Source organism: Theropithecus gelada, chromosome 3, assembly GCF_003255815.1.
Source record: "Theropithecus gelada isolate Dixy chromosome 3, Tgel_1.0, whole genome shotgun sequence".
Classification (NCBI taxonomy): Eukaryota; Metazoa; Chordata; class Mammalia; order Primates; family Cercopithecidae; genus Theropithecus; species Theropithecus gelada.
The window spans coordinates 86,624,170-86,641,318 of record NC_037670.1 but is presented as its reverse complement, the minus strand read 5'-3'; positions in this window follow the sequence as shown (position 1 = coordinate 86,641,318).

Here is a 17,149-nt window from a genome sequence, read left to right as displayed (position 1 = left end):
TAGGCGTGAGTCACTATGCCTGGCCGAAAATGCCTTCTTAAAATATCTTTTGTTCTTGCTTTTTAGATCTTTTTTTTTTTTTTTAAATTTTGAGATGCTCTTGCTCTGTCACTAGGCTGGAGTGCAATGGCATGATTACAGCTCACTGCAGCCTCAACTTCCCAGGCTCGAGCAATCCTCCCATCTCAGCCTCCCAAATAGCTGGGATTATAGGCACACACCACCACATCCAGCTAATTTTGTTTATTTTGTAGAACGAGATCTCACTATGTTACCCAGCCTAGTCTCAAACTCCTGGGCTAGGATTACAGGTGTGAGCCACTGTGCCTGGCCACTTTTTAGAAAACTTAAGATCATAGACTCCTTTTTATCCTTATTCAGAAATTCTGCATTTTAGCTCCTTAAAGGAGAAAATAATATGACACTGAAACTAATATTAAAGAATCTTTCATACCAACCTTCCCTTTTTCCTTATATGTCAATTTCCTTTTTTTTTTTTTTTTTTTTTTGAGATGGAGTTTCACTCTTGTCATCCAGGCTGGAGTGCAGTGGTGTGATCCTGGCTCACTGCAACCTCCACCTCCCGCATTCAAATGATTCTGCTGTCTCAGCCTCCCAGGTAGCTGGGATTACAGGCGTGTGCCACCATGCCCCAGCTAATTTTTGTATTTTTAGTAGAGACAGGGTTCTCATCATGTTGGCCCAGGCTGGTCTTGAACTTCTGACTTTGTGATCTGCCCGCCTCAGCCTACCAAAATGCTGGGATTACAGACAGGAGCCACCGCGCCTGGCCATATTTCAACTTCTACTATAAGGCTCAGTCAAGCTCAATGGTATCCAACCACTACCTATTTCCCTCATGCATTTATTAGACACCCATTACACCATAATTTAATATGCTGAATTGGTCATTCTTATATATTAAGCTAATATTTTTAGTGCTCTAAAGCCACTTTTAGTGTCTCTATGCTCTTATTCATTTTGATGAAAGTAGGAGAAAATCAAGGGGCAGACATCAAGGGGAAAAGTGTAGGTGAGAATGGGTATTGGGAAGTTTAAGAATGAAATTAAGAAACCAAAGAAGATATATATTCAATATCCATGCCATCACTTAAGGCCTTTTTGGTATTTCAGTAACTGAACACCTTTGGATAGACCCCAAGATGGGCGCATTTTAAAGGGAAATTCATCTTTCTAGCAAACAGTGTTGCAGGGAGATTCCTTCCTCTTAATTCTCTAGTCTTTTTATTTAACTTTTATGAATATCTGATTTCTTTGCCCCAAGAAAACTTTCTAAGTAATATTATAGAAACCTATCTCTGACCTAATGAAAAGGATAAAAATTGGGACATTTTGCACAGAGAATGCCGTAGCTTTCTTGCAGTTGGTTACATAGAGTGGCAATACAATGAAAAACTCAGATTTACTCTGAAATCCCAGTTGTTCACCACGGAAAGCCATAGTCAACCATTTTCTAGCACCAAAACATGACATCTAGTAGGACAGAATTCTTAAAGCAAATTATACTGCTCCTTTGTAGTATCATGAAAAAATAAGATACTGATCTTTCCACAGGTGGTTGTTAGGCAAACCAGGGCAGAGGATGACTGAATCTTCTGCTTTCCCCTCTTCTAGAACATGGGAACAAGTACTTCTCTTTTTCACTGGTGTATGCCTAGCACCTGGAAGAGAGGACCTAGCATCTATTTGGGGAAAGGAGTGTTGGAGGAAGGGCCCGAGATTTAAATTTGGGCTTGAAGTACAGTGGTTCTACTTTTTTTTTTTTTTTTTTTGAGACAGAGTCTTGCTCTTTCAGGTTGGAGTGCAGTGGCGTAATCTCAGTTTACTGCAACCTCCACCTCCCAGGTTCAAGCAATTCTCCTGCCTCGGCCTCCCAAGTAACTGGGATTACAGGTGCCCACCACCATGCCCGGCTAATTTTTGTATTTTTAGTACAGACGGGATTTCACCATGTTGGCCAGGCTGGTCTCAAACTCCTGACCTCCAGTGATCCTCCCCTCTCGGCCTCCCAGAGTGCTGGGATTACAGGTGTGAGCCATCACACCCAGCCAGTTCTACTATTAAAAATGCAAGACAGCAAGCTTGGCATATGGATTATATATTAAGGCTAGACAGCGCAAAATTGTGTGTGTGTGTGTGTGTGTGTGTGTATATATATATATATATATATATATTTTGTAACTTAAAAGCGCTGCTGGGTGCAGTGGCTCATGCCTGTAATCCCAGCAGTTCGGGAGGCTGAGGTGGGCGGATCACAAGGTCAGGAGTTCGGGACCATCCTGGCCAACATGATGAAACCTCGTCTCTACAAAAATACAAAAATTAGCTGGGCATGATGGCGGGTGCCTGTAATCCCAGCTACTCGGGAGGCTGAGGCAAGAGAATCGCTTGAACCTGGGATGCAGAGGTTACAGTGAGCCGAGATTGCACCATTGCACTTTAGCCTGAGTGATAGAGGCAGACTCCGTTTCAAAAAAAAAAAAAAAGTGCTATAGTCAGGTGCCTGAATGCCTGGATTAATAAGATAGTCCTAGGAATGAACACTATTTTTTTTTCCCTCTCTAAATCACGAAGCCTGCTTTAATTAACCCCACATAATCTACAATGGCGTTACTTGTGTTTATCATTGTCTATTTTTTTTTTTTTTTTTGAGACAGAGTGTTGCTCTGTCACCCAGGCTGGAGTGCAGTGGCGCGATGTTGGCTCACTGCAACTTCTGCCTCTCAGGTTCCAGCAATTCTCCCACCTCAGCCTCCCGAGTAGCTGGGATTACAGGCGCAAGCCACCACACCCCACTAATTTTTGTATTTTTAGTAGAGCTGGGGTTTCCCCTTGTTGGCCATGCTGGATCATTGTCTTCTATACTGTTAATAATTTCTCCTTTTATTACTTCTCGTTTATCTAACTAAAAGTATATTTTTCTTCGGGAGCAGAACAGCGGACTAATATGGTCCTATACCCTATCATTTTGCTATAAGAAAAGAGGGAAGAACAAGGGGAAGTGAGAAGAGCTCAGGGATTTTGAGTACGTGGTCATTTTCAAGGATGAATTAAATCCATGATGAAAATTAGTATTCTTTAAACAAGCAGGCTTAAATTTAAAATGGTACTATTATTATGAAACAATAGTACCATTCGCTCTGTACTGAGCTGGTACTGTACTAGGTGTTGGACCCAAGTCTATTCTACACAGACATATTTCTTTTCCTGGTTGCATTTACATTTTAACATGGACGCTGGTGAGAACACTCAATCAAACTGGATTGAAATACAGGAGTGAGTAAAGCAGACATATGCAATTGGGACACCTTGTTCAGCCAGCCAAAATAAAAGAGCATGCCACATATGAGTCATGCCTCTGGTTGCACAAGCTTTATACTAAGATATTTAATTGTACATTATAAATGGGTAAATAGTATGGTATGTGAATTATATTTCAATAATTCAATGCTTAAAGAAAAAGCTGGCTGGGTGTGGTGGCTCACGCCTGTAATCCCAGCACTTTGGGAGGCCAAGGAGGGTGGAACACCTAAGGTCAGAAGTTCGAGACCAGCCTGGCCAACATGGAGAAATCCCATCTCTATTAAAAATACAAGGCTGGGCCCAGTGGCTCATGCCTGTAATCCCAGCACTTTGGGAGGCCGAGGTGGGTGGATCACCTGAGGTTAGGAGTTCAAGACCAGCCTGACCAACAAGGAGAAACCTCATCTCCACTAAAAAAATACAAAATTAGCTGGGCGTGGTGGCATATGCCTGTACTCCCAGCTACTCGGGAGGCCGAGACAGGAGACTTGCTTGAACCCAGGAGGCGGAGGTTGTGGTGAGCCGAGATTGTGCCATTGCACTCTAGCCTGGGCAACAAGAGCAAAACTCCATCTCCAAAAAATAAAATAAAATAAAAATACAAATGCAAATACAAAAAAATTAGCCTGGCATAGTGGTCTGTACCTGTAATCCCAACTACTCTGGAGGCTGAGGCAAGAGAATCGCTTGAACCTGGGAGGCGGAGGTTGCAGTGAGCTGAGATCGCACCACTGTACTCCAGCCTAGGCAACAGAGTGAGATTCTATCTCAAAAAAAAAAAGAAAAAAAGAAAAGAAAAAGTTGCAATATGAGAAAGCAGTGAGCTGAAAAAATACTTTTAAAAATCATTTTTTAATCTGGTTATTATTTTCTTGCTATTGAGTTGTTTTGAGTTTCTTCTATATTTTGGATATTAACCCCTTATTCAGATGTATGGTTTGCAAATATTTTCTCCCATACCAAAGAGACCAGAGTTATATAATAAAATGCTTAACATTGCGGCCGGGCGTGGTGGCTCAAGCCTGTAATCCCAGCACTTTGGGAGGCTGAGGCGGGCGGATCACAAGGTCAGGAGATTGAGACCATCCTGGCTAACACGGTGAAACCTCGTCTCTACTAAAAAATACAAAAAACAAGCCGGGCGAGGTGGTGGGCGCCTGTAGTCCCAGCTACTCGGGAGGTTGAGGCAGGAGAATGGCGTGAACCTGGGAGGCGGAGCTTGCAGTGAGCTGAGATCCGGCCACTGCACTCCAGCCTGGGCGACAGAGGGAGACTCCATCTCAAAAAAAAAAAAAAAATGCTTAACATCATTAATCATCAGGGAAATGCAAATTAAAGCCATAATCAGCTATCACTGCATACTTGTTAACAATGGCTATTAGCACAAAAACAAAAGATACTAGTGTTGGCAAGGATGTGGAGAAAAAGAAAGCCTTGCATACTGTTGGCGGGAGTGTAAGTCAGTACAGCTATTATGGAAAACAGAATGGTAGTTCCTCAGAAAACTAAAAATAAAATGACCATATGATCCAGCAATCCTATTTCTGGATATATATATGTAAAGGAAATGAAGTCAGTGTGTTGAAGAGATATCTGCACTCCCATGTTTATTGCAGGATTATTCACAATAACCAAGATATGAAATCAACCTAAGTGTCTGTCAGATGAATGGGCAAAGAAAATATATCTATATACATACACACACATGCAATGGAATATTCTTCAGCCTTTAAAAGATGGAAATGCCATCATTCGTGACAACATGGATAAACCTGGAGGACATTATGCTAAGTGAAAAAAGCCAGGCACAGAAAGATAAATACTGCATGTCTCACTCATATGTGGAATCTGCAAAGGTTGACCTTGTAGAAGGAAAGAGTAGAGCTGGGTGCGATGGCATGTGCCTGTAATCCCAGTACTCGAGAGGCTGAGGCAAGAGGGTCACTTGAACCCAGGATTTTGGGGTCATAGTGCCCTATGGCCACTGCACTCCAGCCTGGGCAACATAGCAAGACTCTGTCTGTAAAGAAAAAAAAAGTAAAAGCAGAGAGTAGAATGGGGGTAAGGTGGTTATATCAAAACATTACATTGAGGCCTCACGCCTGTGATCCCAGCAATCTGGGAGGCCCAGGTGGGTAGATAGCCTGAGCCCAGGAGTTCAAGACCAGCCTGGCCAACATGGTAAGACCCTGTCTCTACAAAAAATACAAAAAAATTAGCCAGGCATGTTGGTGCATGCCTGTAGTCTCAGCTACTTGGGAGACCGGGGTGGGAAAATTTATTGAGTCTGGGGGGTCAAGGCTGCCACCACTGCAGTCTAGCCTGGGTGATAGGGTGAGACCCTGTCTCAAAAAAAAGAAAAAAAAAATCACATTGAATATTGTAAATGTATACACTTCTTGTCACTTACGCCTTTATAAAGCTGGGGGAATTAAAAAATAAAATTAAACTAAATTTTTAAAATGTCATGCTTCTTAATTATCTCCTTCATAGACTCTTTGATTTGATCATGCCATCATTTTTTGTCACCTCGAAACTTTCTCTCCTACTTTTACCTTCATGTCTTCCTTTGCTCACACTTCTATGGTGTGACATCAATTTAAAAAGTCATATTATACATCTTACAGTGTTAACAGGGAAATTATGAAAGTGTTGGTATACAATGGCCTGAACTGGGTAAACACCTGAATCCTGGAATGCCCTGTGCACCCACAAAGCTGGGCTGGTGCTTCTTACAGGTAGATTTCCTAGTCAGCTAGTAGGGAAATTAGCCAAGCATGGTGGTGTGTGCCTGTAATCCCAGCTATTTAAGAGGCTGATGCAGGAGGATCTCTTGAGCCCAGGAGTTGGAGACCAGCCTGGGCAACATAGTGACACCCTGTATTAGTACATTCTCACGCTGCTAATAAAAACATACCTGAGACTGGGTAATTTATAAAGAAAAAGAGGTTTAATGGACTCACAGTTCCACATGGCTGGGGAGGTCTCTCTGTCATAGCAGAAGGTGAAGGAGGAGTAAAGGCTTATCTTACATGGTGACAGGCAAGAGAGCACATGCAGAGGAACTACCCTTTATAAACCATCAGATCTCATGAGACTTACTCACTATCACGAGAACAGCATGGAAAAACCCACCCTCATGATTCAATTACTTCCTGTTGGGTCACTCCCATGACATGTGAGGATTATGGGAGCAACAATTCAATATGAGATTTGTATGGGGACACAGCCAAACCATATCACACCCATCTCAAAAAAAAAAAAGTAAGAAAAGAATAGAGAAAAGAAAAGAAAAGACAAGGCAAGACTACTGGGGAAATGTATTTTGTGCTGTGTGATGGCTTATACCACAGAACCCAGATGCAATGTATAAGTACTGACCAGCGGACTCTGAATTTTGTTTCATATTCTGCCACATCCTCAGCTATTGCCCCTGGGATTCATTACTATGACTTCCATGTTAAGTCTTTTGGGGGTCCCCCATACATTGTTCTGACCCTACTGGGGTTGCAGTGATTTCCTACAGACTAGAAACCCGACTGTCAGTCAAGAGAAACTAATCAGGATGAAATGTACCTTCCAAACAATTTCTGAACTTTGGCTGACTCTTCAACTTTTTGATAGAAAGCAGTTATAACTTTTTTTTTCTTTTTTCTTTTTTTTTTTTTTACTATTTGCTTACTGGTTGACTCTTATCGGTTTGTCCCTGCCCCCCAGAAAATAAAGCATACTTACTAAATTCCAAAATAAAAATGCAGAGAAATCTGTAAGGTAACCCAAGTGAAAACTTCTAAAATAAATTACTAAAGAGCTGGTGGGTTTTTAGAATAATTTCTCCTACCATGTCAATTTAACTATTATTGCCAACTTGTTTTTATTCAGCAAAAAGCCAGCATTTTAATTCTCAAACACAGGAAACAAATATCTTTAAGATAAAGACTCTTTTTTTTTGTTGTTGAGACAGAGTCTCGCTTTGTCACCCAGACTGGAGTGCAGTGGCCGGATCTCAGCTCACTGCAAGCTCCGCCTCCCGGGTTCACGCCATTCTCCTGCCTCAGCCTCCCGAGTAGCTGGGACTACAGACGCCCGCCACCTCGCCCAGCTAGGTTTTTGTATTTTTTAGTAGAGACGGGGTTTCACCGTGTTAGCCAGGATGGTCTCGATCTCCTGACCTGTGATCCGCCCGTCTCGGCCTCCCAAAGTGCTGGGATTACAGGCTTGAGCCACCGTGCCCGGCAGATAAAGACTCTTATTAGAAGATTGTAAATCAGTGGCTCATGCCTGTAATTCCAACACATTGGGAGGCCAAGATGGGAGGATCACATGAACTCAGAGGTCGAGGCTGCAGTGAGCTGAGATTGCACCAGTGCACTCCAGCCTGAGCGGCATAGCAAGACCCTGTATCAGAAAAAAAAAAAAAAGAGTCTTTAGAATTGGACAGAAGTTTTTCTGAAAAGCCTCACATTTTATGCTCATAGAAAGGACTCTTGGACTATACTGGTCAACTAAATATTAGGAGAAAAACAAAACCTTATGTAATCATCACAGTGCTTTCATTTGTAGCATACAAGATACTAAAGATGCTTAAATAAATAACTACCCTGGTTGTATAGCAGAATGGCTATACGTCCTCACCAGTGAACAGACAATTACACTAAGGGTGTAAAAGATAGGATGGGAAAAATATAAAATTATATCTCAATTTTCATATCATTTGTCTCCTATACTTTAAATAAGGTATCACCCTAGATTAATAATTTATGTGCAGACTTATGACATACTTTAAATTGTCTTAGCTTTAGTGATATGCTTCCTAAGAATATTTCTTTCTTGCTTGCTTGCTTTCTCTCTCTCTTTCTCTCTCTCTCTTTCTTTCTTCTTTTTTAAAATAGGGTCTTTCAGTACCACTTAGGCTAGAGTGCAGTGGTGACATTGTAGCTCACTGTAACCTTGAATTCCTGGACTCAAGTGGTCCTCCCACCTTAGCCTCCTGAGTAGCTAGGATTACAGGAGCATGCCACCATGCCCAGCTTTGATGGTTAATACTGAGTGTCAAATTGATTGGATTGAAGGATACAAAGTATTGATCCTGGGTGTGTCTGTGAGGGTGTTGCCAAAGGAGATTAACATTTGAGTCAGTGGACTGGGAGAGGCAGACCCACCCTTAATCTGGGTGGGCACAATCTAATCAGCTGCCAGCACAGCTAGAATATAAAGGCAGAAAAATGTGAAAGGAGAGACTGGCCTAGCCCCCCGCCTACATCTTCCTCTCATGCTGGATGCTTCCTGCCCTCGAACATCAGACTCTAAGTTCTTCAGCTTTGGGATTCAGACTGGCTCTCCTTGCTCCTCAGCCTGCAGATGGCCTATTGTGGGACCTTGTGATCGTGTGAGTTAATACTCAATAGACTCCTATATATATATATACACACACACACATATATATATATATGTAATTTATATATATTTTTATATATTTTAGTAATTTATATATATTCCATTAGTTCTGAGCCTCTAGAGAACCCTAATACACCAGCTAATTTTTTTTTATGTTTCATTTTTTGTAGAGAAGAGGTCTTGCTATGTTGCTCGGTCTGGCTTCCTAAGGATTAATATATATATCATACTGTAGGTGAGATCTTTTTAAAAATTTTTCTGTCCTCTAAGTGATGTATAAGAAATGATCTATTTTTATGAAAATAGTTATTTCTTTGATATTAGCCCCAAATAACTCACACTATCACTTAGGTCTCTTGATGCCTACTAGCTTTATCCTAACACAGAGGTTGGCAAACTTTTTCTGTAAAGGACCACATGGTGGTATTTTAGGTTTCCATGAGAATTATGTTTTCTGTTGTAACTACCAACTCTGCCACTAGCACAAAAGCACAACAGATGAATGAGCGTGGCTGTGTTCTAATAAAACTTTACTGACACTGAAATTGGAATTTCATGTAATTTTCATATGTCATGGAATATTATTCTGTTTATATTTTTCAGCCACTTAAACATTTAAAGATCCTTCTTAGTTTTTGCATCACTATAAAACAGGCAGCTGGTCATACAGAAATAGGCAGAGGGCTGATTTAGCCTGAAAACTATAGTTTGACATTATTCCATAGCAGGGGGCCCCCCCACCACCGAATCTAGGGCCTCGCACTGGTACCAGTCTGTGGCCTGTTATGAACTGGACTGCACAGCAGGAGGTGAGCAGCAGGGGAGCCAGCACTACTGCCTGAGCTCTGCCTCCTGTCAGATCAGCAGCAGCATTAGCTTCTCACAGGATCAAGAACCCTATTGAGAAATGAACATGCTAGGGATCTAGGTGTGAGCTCCTTATGAGAATCTTATGCCTGATGATCTGATGAACTGATGAACAGTTTCATCCCAAAACCTTTTTCCTTGTCCCCTAACTCCATGTCCATGGAAAAACTGTCTTCCATGAAACTAGTCCCTGGTGCCAAAAAGGTTGGGGACCACTGTTCTACAGGATTAAGGTGTGTAGGTAAACCTTTCCTCTAAAACAATCTCTACCTGGCTGGGTGTGGTGGTTCATACCTGTAATCCTAGCACTTTGGGAGGAGGAGGTGGGCAGCTCACTTGAGTCTAGGAGTTCAAGACCAGCCTGGGCAACATGGTGAGACCTCCCCCCCGCCCCCCCCATCTCTACAACATGGCATACCTACTTTTTTGGTTTTTTTCTTTTTTTTTTTCCTTCAACTTTTAAGTTCAGGGGTACATGTGCAGGATGTGCAGGTTTGTTACATAGGGAAACATTTACCATGGTGGTTTGCTGCACAGATCATTGCATCAACTACATATTAAGCCCAGCAACTATTAGCTATTCTTCTTGATGCTCTTCCTTCAACAGGCCCCAGTGTTGTGTTGTTCCCCCCATGTGTCCATGTGTTCTCATCATTCAGCTCACCCTTATAAGTGGGTGTTTGGTTTTGTGTTCCTGAATTAGTCTGCTGAGTTAGTGTGGCTTCCAACTCCATCCATGTCCCTGCAAAGGACAAGATTTTATTCCTTTTTATGGCTGCATAGTATTTCATGGTGTATCTGTACCACATTTTCTTTATCCAGTCTATCATTGACGAGCATTTAGGTTGATTCCATGTCTTTGTGTATGTTCGTTGCAGCAATATTCACAACGGCATACCTACTTTTTATCATAGTATGGACCATTACCTTCCAGGGCCAATCACTGAAAAATTGTGAAATTTCTTTTTTAGTTCCTCCTCTTTTCCAGAGATTTCCTTTCCCCTCTGTGTTTTCCCTACAGCTGTCTAGGGTGTCCTCACATGGCATTCCACTGGAGACCGTCCACACCTTTACTTCAAAACAGAAGTTCTTAACCTGATGCAAGAGGCTCCATGAATTTAATGCAGTACTTTGGGGGAGAAATTTCAAGGCAAACAGTCCAAAATTGCAACATATTCTCAAATAATTAATTCATCACAAAAAAATTGACTTAAAACTAAAGACCTATTTTAGGTCTTTTCTTCACTTTTCATTTTTTATTTTATTTTATTTTATTTATTTTTTTTTTTTTTTGAGACGGAGTCTCGCTCTGTCTCCCGGGCTGGAGTTGCAGTGGCCGGATCTCAGCTCACTGCAAGCTCCGCCTCCCAGGTTTACGCCATTCTCCTGCCTCAGCCTCCCGAGTAGCTGGGACTACAGGCGCCGCCACCTCGCCCGGCTAGTTTTTTGTATTTTTTAGTAGAGACGGGGTTTCACCATGTTCGCCAGGATGGTCTCGATCTCCTGACCTCGTGATCCACCCATCTCGGCCTCCCAAAGTGCTGGGATTACAGGCTTGAGCCACCGCGCCCGGCCTTTTTATTTTATTTTATTTTATTTTTTGGAGACGGAGTCTCACTTTGTCGCCCAGGCTGGAGTGCAGGGGCATGATCTTGGCTCACTGCAACCTCCACCTCCTGGGTTCAAGTGATTCTTATGCCTCAGCCTCCGAGTAGCTGGGTTTACATACATCTGCCACCATTCCTGGCTAAGTTTTGTATTTTTTGTAGAGACAGGGTTTCACCGTGTTGGCCAGGCTGGTCTCAAACTCCTGACCTCATGATCTGCCTGCCTCGGCCTCCCAAAGTGCTGGGATTACAGGTGTGAGCCACCGTGCCCAGCCTTCTGCAGTATTTTTTAAACCCACCTGTCCTGTTTCCCACCCCTCACAACCATGGATTCTGCTTTCCAAGGTGAAATCAGTAAGCTAAGAAATTACTTTGCCCTCCTTCCTTCCCCATCCTTTCAATATATGTGCACTCTAACAGTGTCCTAAAAATGATGCTCAAACACGAAGTTTCACTGTTGGAATTACAGGCGTTCTGGTGGGCTGAAGTTTTCCTGGTGCCCCTCAGAATGCTCATGCACAGTCCTTCGACATGCCCTGCCATTCTATGATCTCTCCTTTCTTTTACCTCCCCCTTCCATTTCTTACCAGCCTCCTCCTGCTTTCAATTACCCTCTACCTGCTAACTTACATTTTTTCCCCCAAAACAAGTTTATGAGTTAGGCCTCCTCCCATGAGCTTCTGTCTCTACCCCACCACCTCTTCCATTGTGGTATTGTGATTGCTAGCTAATTGGCCTGACGTCCCATGACAAGCTCCTAGGAGCAGGCACTATATTTTGTTCACTGTTTTAGCCTCTGTGCCTAGCATACATGCAGCTAGTTTATATTAACCATTCTATGAGGATATGAATAAAATCTCAACCAGTTGGCCAGGCACAGTGGTTCACACCTGTAATCCCAGCACTCTGGAAGGTTGAGGTGGGTGAATCACCTGAGGTCAGGAGTTCAAGACCAACCTGGCCAACATGGAGAAACCCCGTCTCTTCTAAAAATACAGAAATGAGCCAGGCATGATGGCGGGTGCCTGTAATCCCAGCTACTCAGGAGGCTGAGGTGGGAGAATTGCTTGATTCCAGGAAGCGGAGGTTGCAGTGAGCCAAGGCCACACCATTGCACTCCAGTCTGGGCGACAGGGTGAGACTCCATCTCAAAAAAAAAAAAAAAGAAAGAAAAAAAATTCAACCAGTCACTTATCTAAGTACCCCATACATCCATGTGCTCCCAGACCCTAAGGGCCATTTTCACCGAAGCTCACAGGTTCATTCTTTGCAATGTCCTTACCTGCCATTCACCAAAAATTCAACTAACTTCGCAAACCAGACACTTCCAGTCCCAGACAGATGCAGTTAATATGTGTATATGACATCTCATAAAAGTAGAAATATCTCTAATAGGATGGTTTATCTGTATCATACAGTATTACTATACCACAGCAATAAAGAAGCACTAGTCTCATTATTTATTGACTTCATATCAATAATTCATAAACCTCTTGCTCCTACATACAGAATCCATTGTTCAAGTAGAGTCATCATCTATAAAAATGAGATGGACTCCAAAAAAGCTATTTTTTAAAAATCCACTCTTCAATAAAAGAAATTGGAAGGCAGGGAAAATTGTTTAAATGTATAATATTTTTGACTAAATGGCTAAAAGCCCCATGACATTCTTATTTCTTCATGGCATTTCTGGAGCACATTAACAGTATTTTTAAAGCTCAAGTAGTTTCGGGATTACATTATCCGGTATCCCAATCATTCTCACGCCCTTTCTTTTCTTAATTTTTCCTTTCTCTAAATTCTGTGCTTGCTGAGGTTGATCACTGCACTGATTCTGGAGGGAGATATGAATTTTAGTCATCAGAAACCAAGATGCAGGCCGGACACGGTGGCTCATGTCTGTAATCCCAGCACTTTCGGAGGCCAAGGCGGGTGGATCACTTGAGGCTAGGAGTTTGAGACCAGCCTGGCCAACATGACAAAGCCCCATCTCTACTGAAAACACAAAAATTAGCCAGCATGGTGGCAGGTGCCTGTAATCCCAGCTACTTGGGAGGCTGAGGCAGGAGAATTGCTGGAACCTGGGAGGCGGAGGTTGCAGTGAGCTGAGATTAATGCCACTCAACTCCAGCCTGGGTGACAGAGGGAGACTGTCTCACAAAAAACAAAAAGAAAGAAACCAAGATGCAGCCTGTGAATGGGGTGACTGTTTGGATGTCAGGTGAGGAGGTGTCTACGCAGATCGCAACTCTGAAAGTGACTGCAGTCTTTATTAGGTGGATACTTGCTTTTCTCCATCTACCTGACTGTTGCCTGCCAGCCCCCACCGGAATGTAAACTCCAATAGAGCTTCACTGTTTTGTTCTCCACTGTATCTTTGCTGCCTAGAATAGACCCAAGTAGAGCAGATGCTTAGTAAATATAATTTCTGGGGAGATGACGTCTCCAGTATATAATTAACCCAGTTTCACCGTTTCCTATCTCCCATGAGTTGGATCCAGTTGGATTCAAGGTGCAAAAAATCATCTATCCTCAGGGATTAGAGTAAGGGTTTCTTAGTGGATTATACTCTCAACTTAGCAACTATATAGAACATGTTTACCAAACATTTTGATGGGAAATATTAAGAAGAAATAAATTCTGCTGGCCAGGCGCGTTGGCTCACACCTGTAATCCCAGCACTTTGGGAGGTCGAGGCGGGTGGATCGCTTGAGCCCAGGAGTTCAAGACCAGCCTGGGCAACAAGGCAAAACCCTATCTCTACTATAACACAAAAATTAACCGGGCATGGTGGCGTGCGCCTGTAATCCCAGCTGCCCAGCAGGCTGACGTGGGAGGATCACTTGAACCCAGGAGGCAGAGGTTGCAGTAAGCCAAGATGGCACCATTGCACTCCAGCGCGGACCACAGAGTGAGACTCACTCTCAAATAAAATAAATAAATTTATTTTACATTAACATAGAACATATACTCTACCACACATATATCTGAAACTAAAGTTTTACCAAACGATACTTCTATATGTTTTCTAGTCTTTCTTATCTTGTATTATTACGATTGCTGTGGCTGTTGCTATTTTTGCTGGTCACAGACCACCACTAATTTCATGCACAACCCATGAATAAATCAGAAGCTGCAGTTTGAAAAACACAGGCACGCAGCAGCCTCAGTCCTACCCTAGCTGCTCCTGATTGGCAGTCAGCAGACGCTTCCACCGAGATGGAGGTGGTGGAAAAAAGAGTAGACTCTCTAGGCAGAGTCTTGAATGCAAGTACTAGTTCCACCCAGGAGCTAGGGAAAATAACAGTCTCAGTTTTCTGGAAATGGATACTGAGGAAAGCAACAGCCTCTTTATCTGGAAAAGGAGGTTATTAGAATCCTTGTGGGGCTTTTATAAAGACTAAATAAGGGCCGGGCGCGGTGGCTCAAGCCTGTAATCCCAGCACTTTGGGAGGCCGAGATGGGCGGATCACGAGGTCAGGAGATCGAGACCATGCTGGCTAACACGGTGAAACCCCATCTCTACTAAAAAATACAAAAAATTAGCCGGGCGAGGTGGTGGGCGCCTGTAGTCCCAGCTACTTGGGAGGCTGAGGCAGGAGAATGGCGTGAACCCAGGAGGCGGAGCTTGCAGTGAGCTGAGATCCGGCCACTGCACTCCAGCCTGGGCGACAGAGCGAGACTCCGTCTCAAAAAAAAAAAAAAAAAAAAAAAGACTAAATAAGACCGATCACGGTAGCTCACGCCTGTAATCCCGGTACTTTGGGAGGCCGAGGCGGGCAGATTGTTTGAGGTCAGGAGTTTAAGACCAGCCTGGCTAACATGGTGAAACCCCATCTCTACCAAAAACACAAAAATTAGACGGGCGTGGTGGTGCATGCCTGTGGTCCCAACTACTCGGGAGGCTGTCAGGAGAATGGCTTGAACCAGGGAAGCAGAGGTTGCAGTGAGCCGAGATCATGCCACTGCAACTCCAGCCTGGGCGACAGAGCAAGACGAGACTCCGTCTCAAAAAAAAAAAAAAAAAGAAGAAGAAGGAGGCTGGGCATGGCACGGTGGCTCATACCTGTAATCCCAGCACTTCGAGAGGCCGAGGCTGGTGGATCATGAGGTCAGGAGTTCGAGACCAGCCCAACCAACATGGTGAAGCCCTGTCTCTACTAAAAATACAAAAATTAACCAGGTGTGGTGGCACATGCCTGTAATCCTAGCTACTGGGGAGGCTGAGGCAGGAGAATTGCTTGAATACTGTAGGCAGAGGTTGCAGTGAGCCAAGACTGAGCCACTGCACTCCAGCCTGGGTGACAGAGCAAGACTCCGTCTCAACAACAACAACAAACTAAATGAGCGTATAATCAGGGTTTCTCAACTTTGGAACTATTGACATTTTGAGTTGGAGAATGTTTTGTTGTGGAGACTGTCCTGTGGATTGTAGAATGTTAAACAGTATTCCTGCCCTCTACCCACTAGATGCCAGTAGCACCCCCTCCAGTTATGACGATCAAAACCATCTCCTGACATTGCCAAATTTCCCCTGGGAGACAAAATCACCCCAGATTGAGAGTCACTGGTATCTGTAAAGCATCTGCCACAGTCCTTGGCCACTATTATTACCCTAATGCTTCTTACTTTGAAGAAACTAGAATTGAGTCTATGGGAGAGGACATACAAGAAGCACAGTGCCAAGCTGTGTGTCCACCATCATAAGTGAGGACATGAACACTGTAATGGCTGAACGATAGGCATAAACTGTGTCAGCAGTGGCCATCTTTAGGGGTCAGATAAGTGTGGAGCTGGAGGAACATGATACAGCGAGAACACTGTACGCAGGAAGGTGCATTACAACGGGGCTGTGGGAAGAGGAAATGAAGAGCTGGCTTAGACTCTGATTATTGGAGATAGGAATGGGTAAGCGGAAGCGGGGCCTGCTGATGACTGAATGTGGAAGGTGAAGGAGGCTAGAGCAAAAGCCCAGCAAGCGTCCCTACCTGCATGACTTGGTGGCACAGAGGGGCAAGGACACAATGTGAATGGGGACAGTAGAAATGAGGTAGCAGAAGAAAGGCTAAAAGTCGATAAGTGTGCCAGGTGCGGAAAGTGACACATTTCTGGCTAGAAGGCAGAACTCCAGACTTAGGACACAGCTCATGGTTTCAAACGATTATCAGAAGTAATTTCACCATCTGCATAAACGTGGAGAAAGGAATCTCTTGAGTCCTGCAACAGCGGGTGTATTTCCTTAAAGAGTCTGCAGTAGTACTCAAATTGTGCAAAAATATTGGTGAGGAAAAGATGGGCAAACTAAACCATATATCAAATGAAATTACTTTTATGTATAGTTCTTTTTTACTTTATTATTTATTTATTTATTTATTTTTGAGACAGAGTCTCGCTCTGTCGCCCAGGCTGGAGTGCAGTGGCCGGATCTCAGCTCACTGCAAGCTCCGCCTCCCGGGTTCACGCCATTCTCCTGCCTCAGCCTCCCGAGTAGCTGGGACTACAGGCGCCCGCCACCTCGCCCGGCTAGTTTTTTGTATTTTTTAGTAGAGACGGGGTTTCACCGTGTTAGCCAGCATGGTCTCAATCTCCTGACCTCGTGATCCGCCTGTCTCAGCCTCCCAAAGTGCTGGGATTACAGGCTTGAGCCACCGCGCCCAACCGAGACAGGTTTTCACCATGTTGGCCAGGCTTGTCTTGAATTCCTGACATCAGGTGATCCACCTGCCTTGGCCTCCCAAAGTGCTGGGATTACAGGAATGAGCCACCATGACTGGCCTTGTATAGTTCTTTTTTAATTGGAAAGAGTAATTACCCAAGACTGCATTATTAACATCACAGATAATATCCTTCATTGGGCATTTGTATCCTTTATTGAGAAACGGAATGCCTAGGACCATGTACTACAATGTGGAAACAGAAGTGGTTTTTTTTTTTTTTTCAGGATTTTACATCAC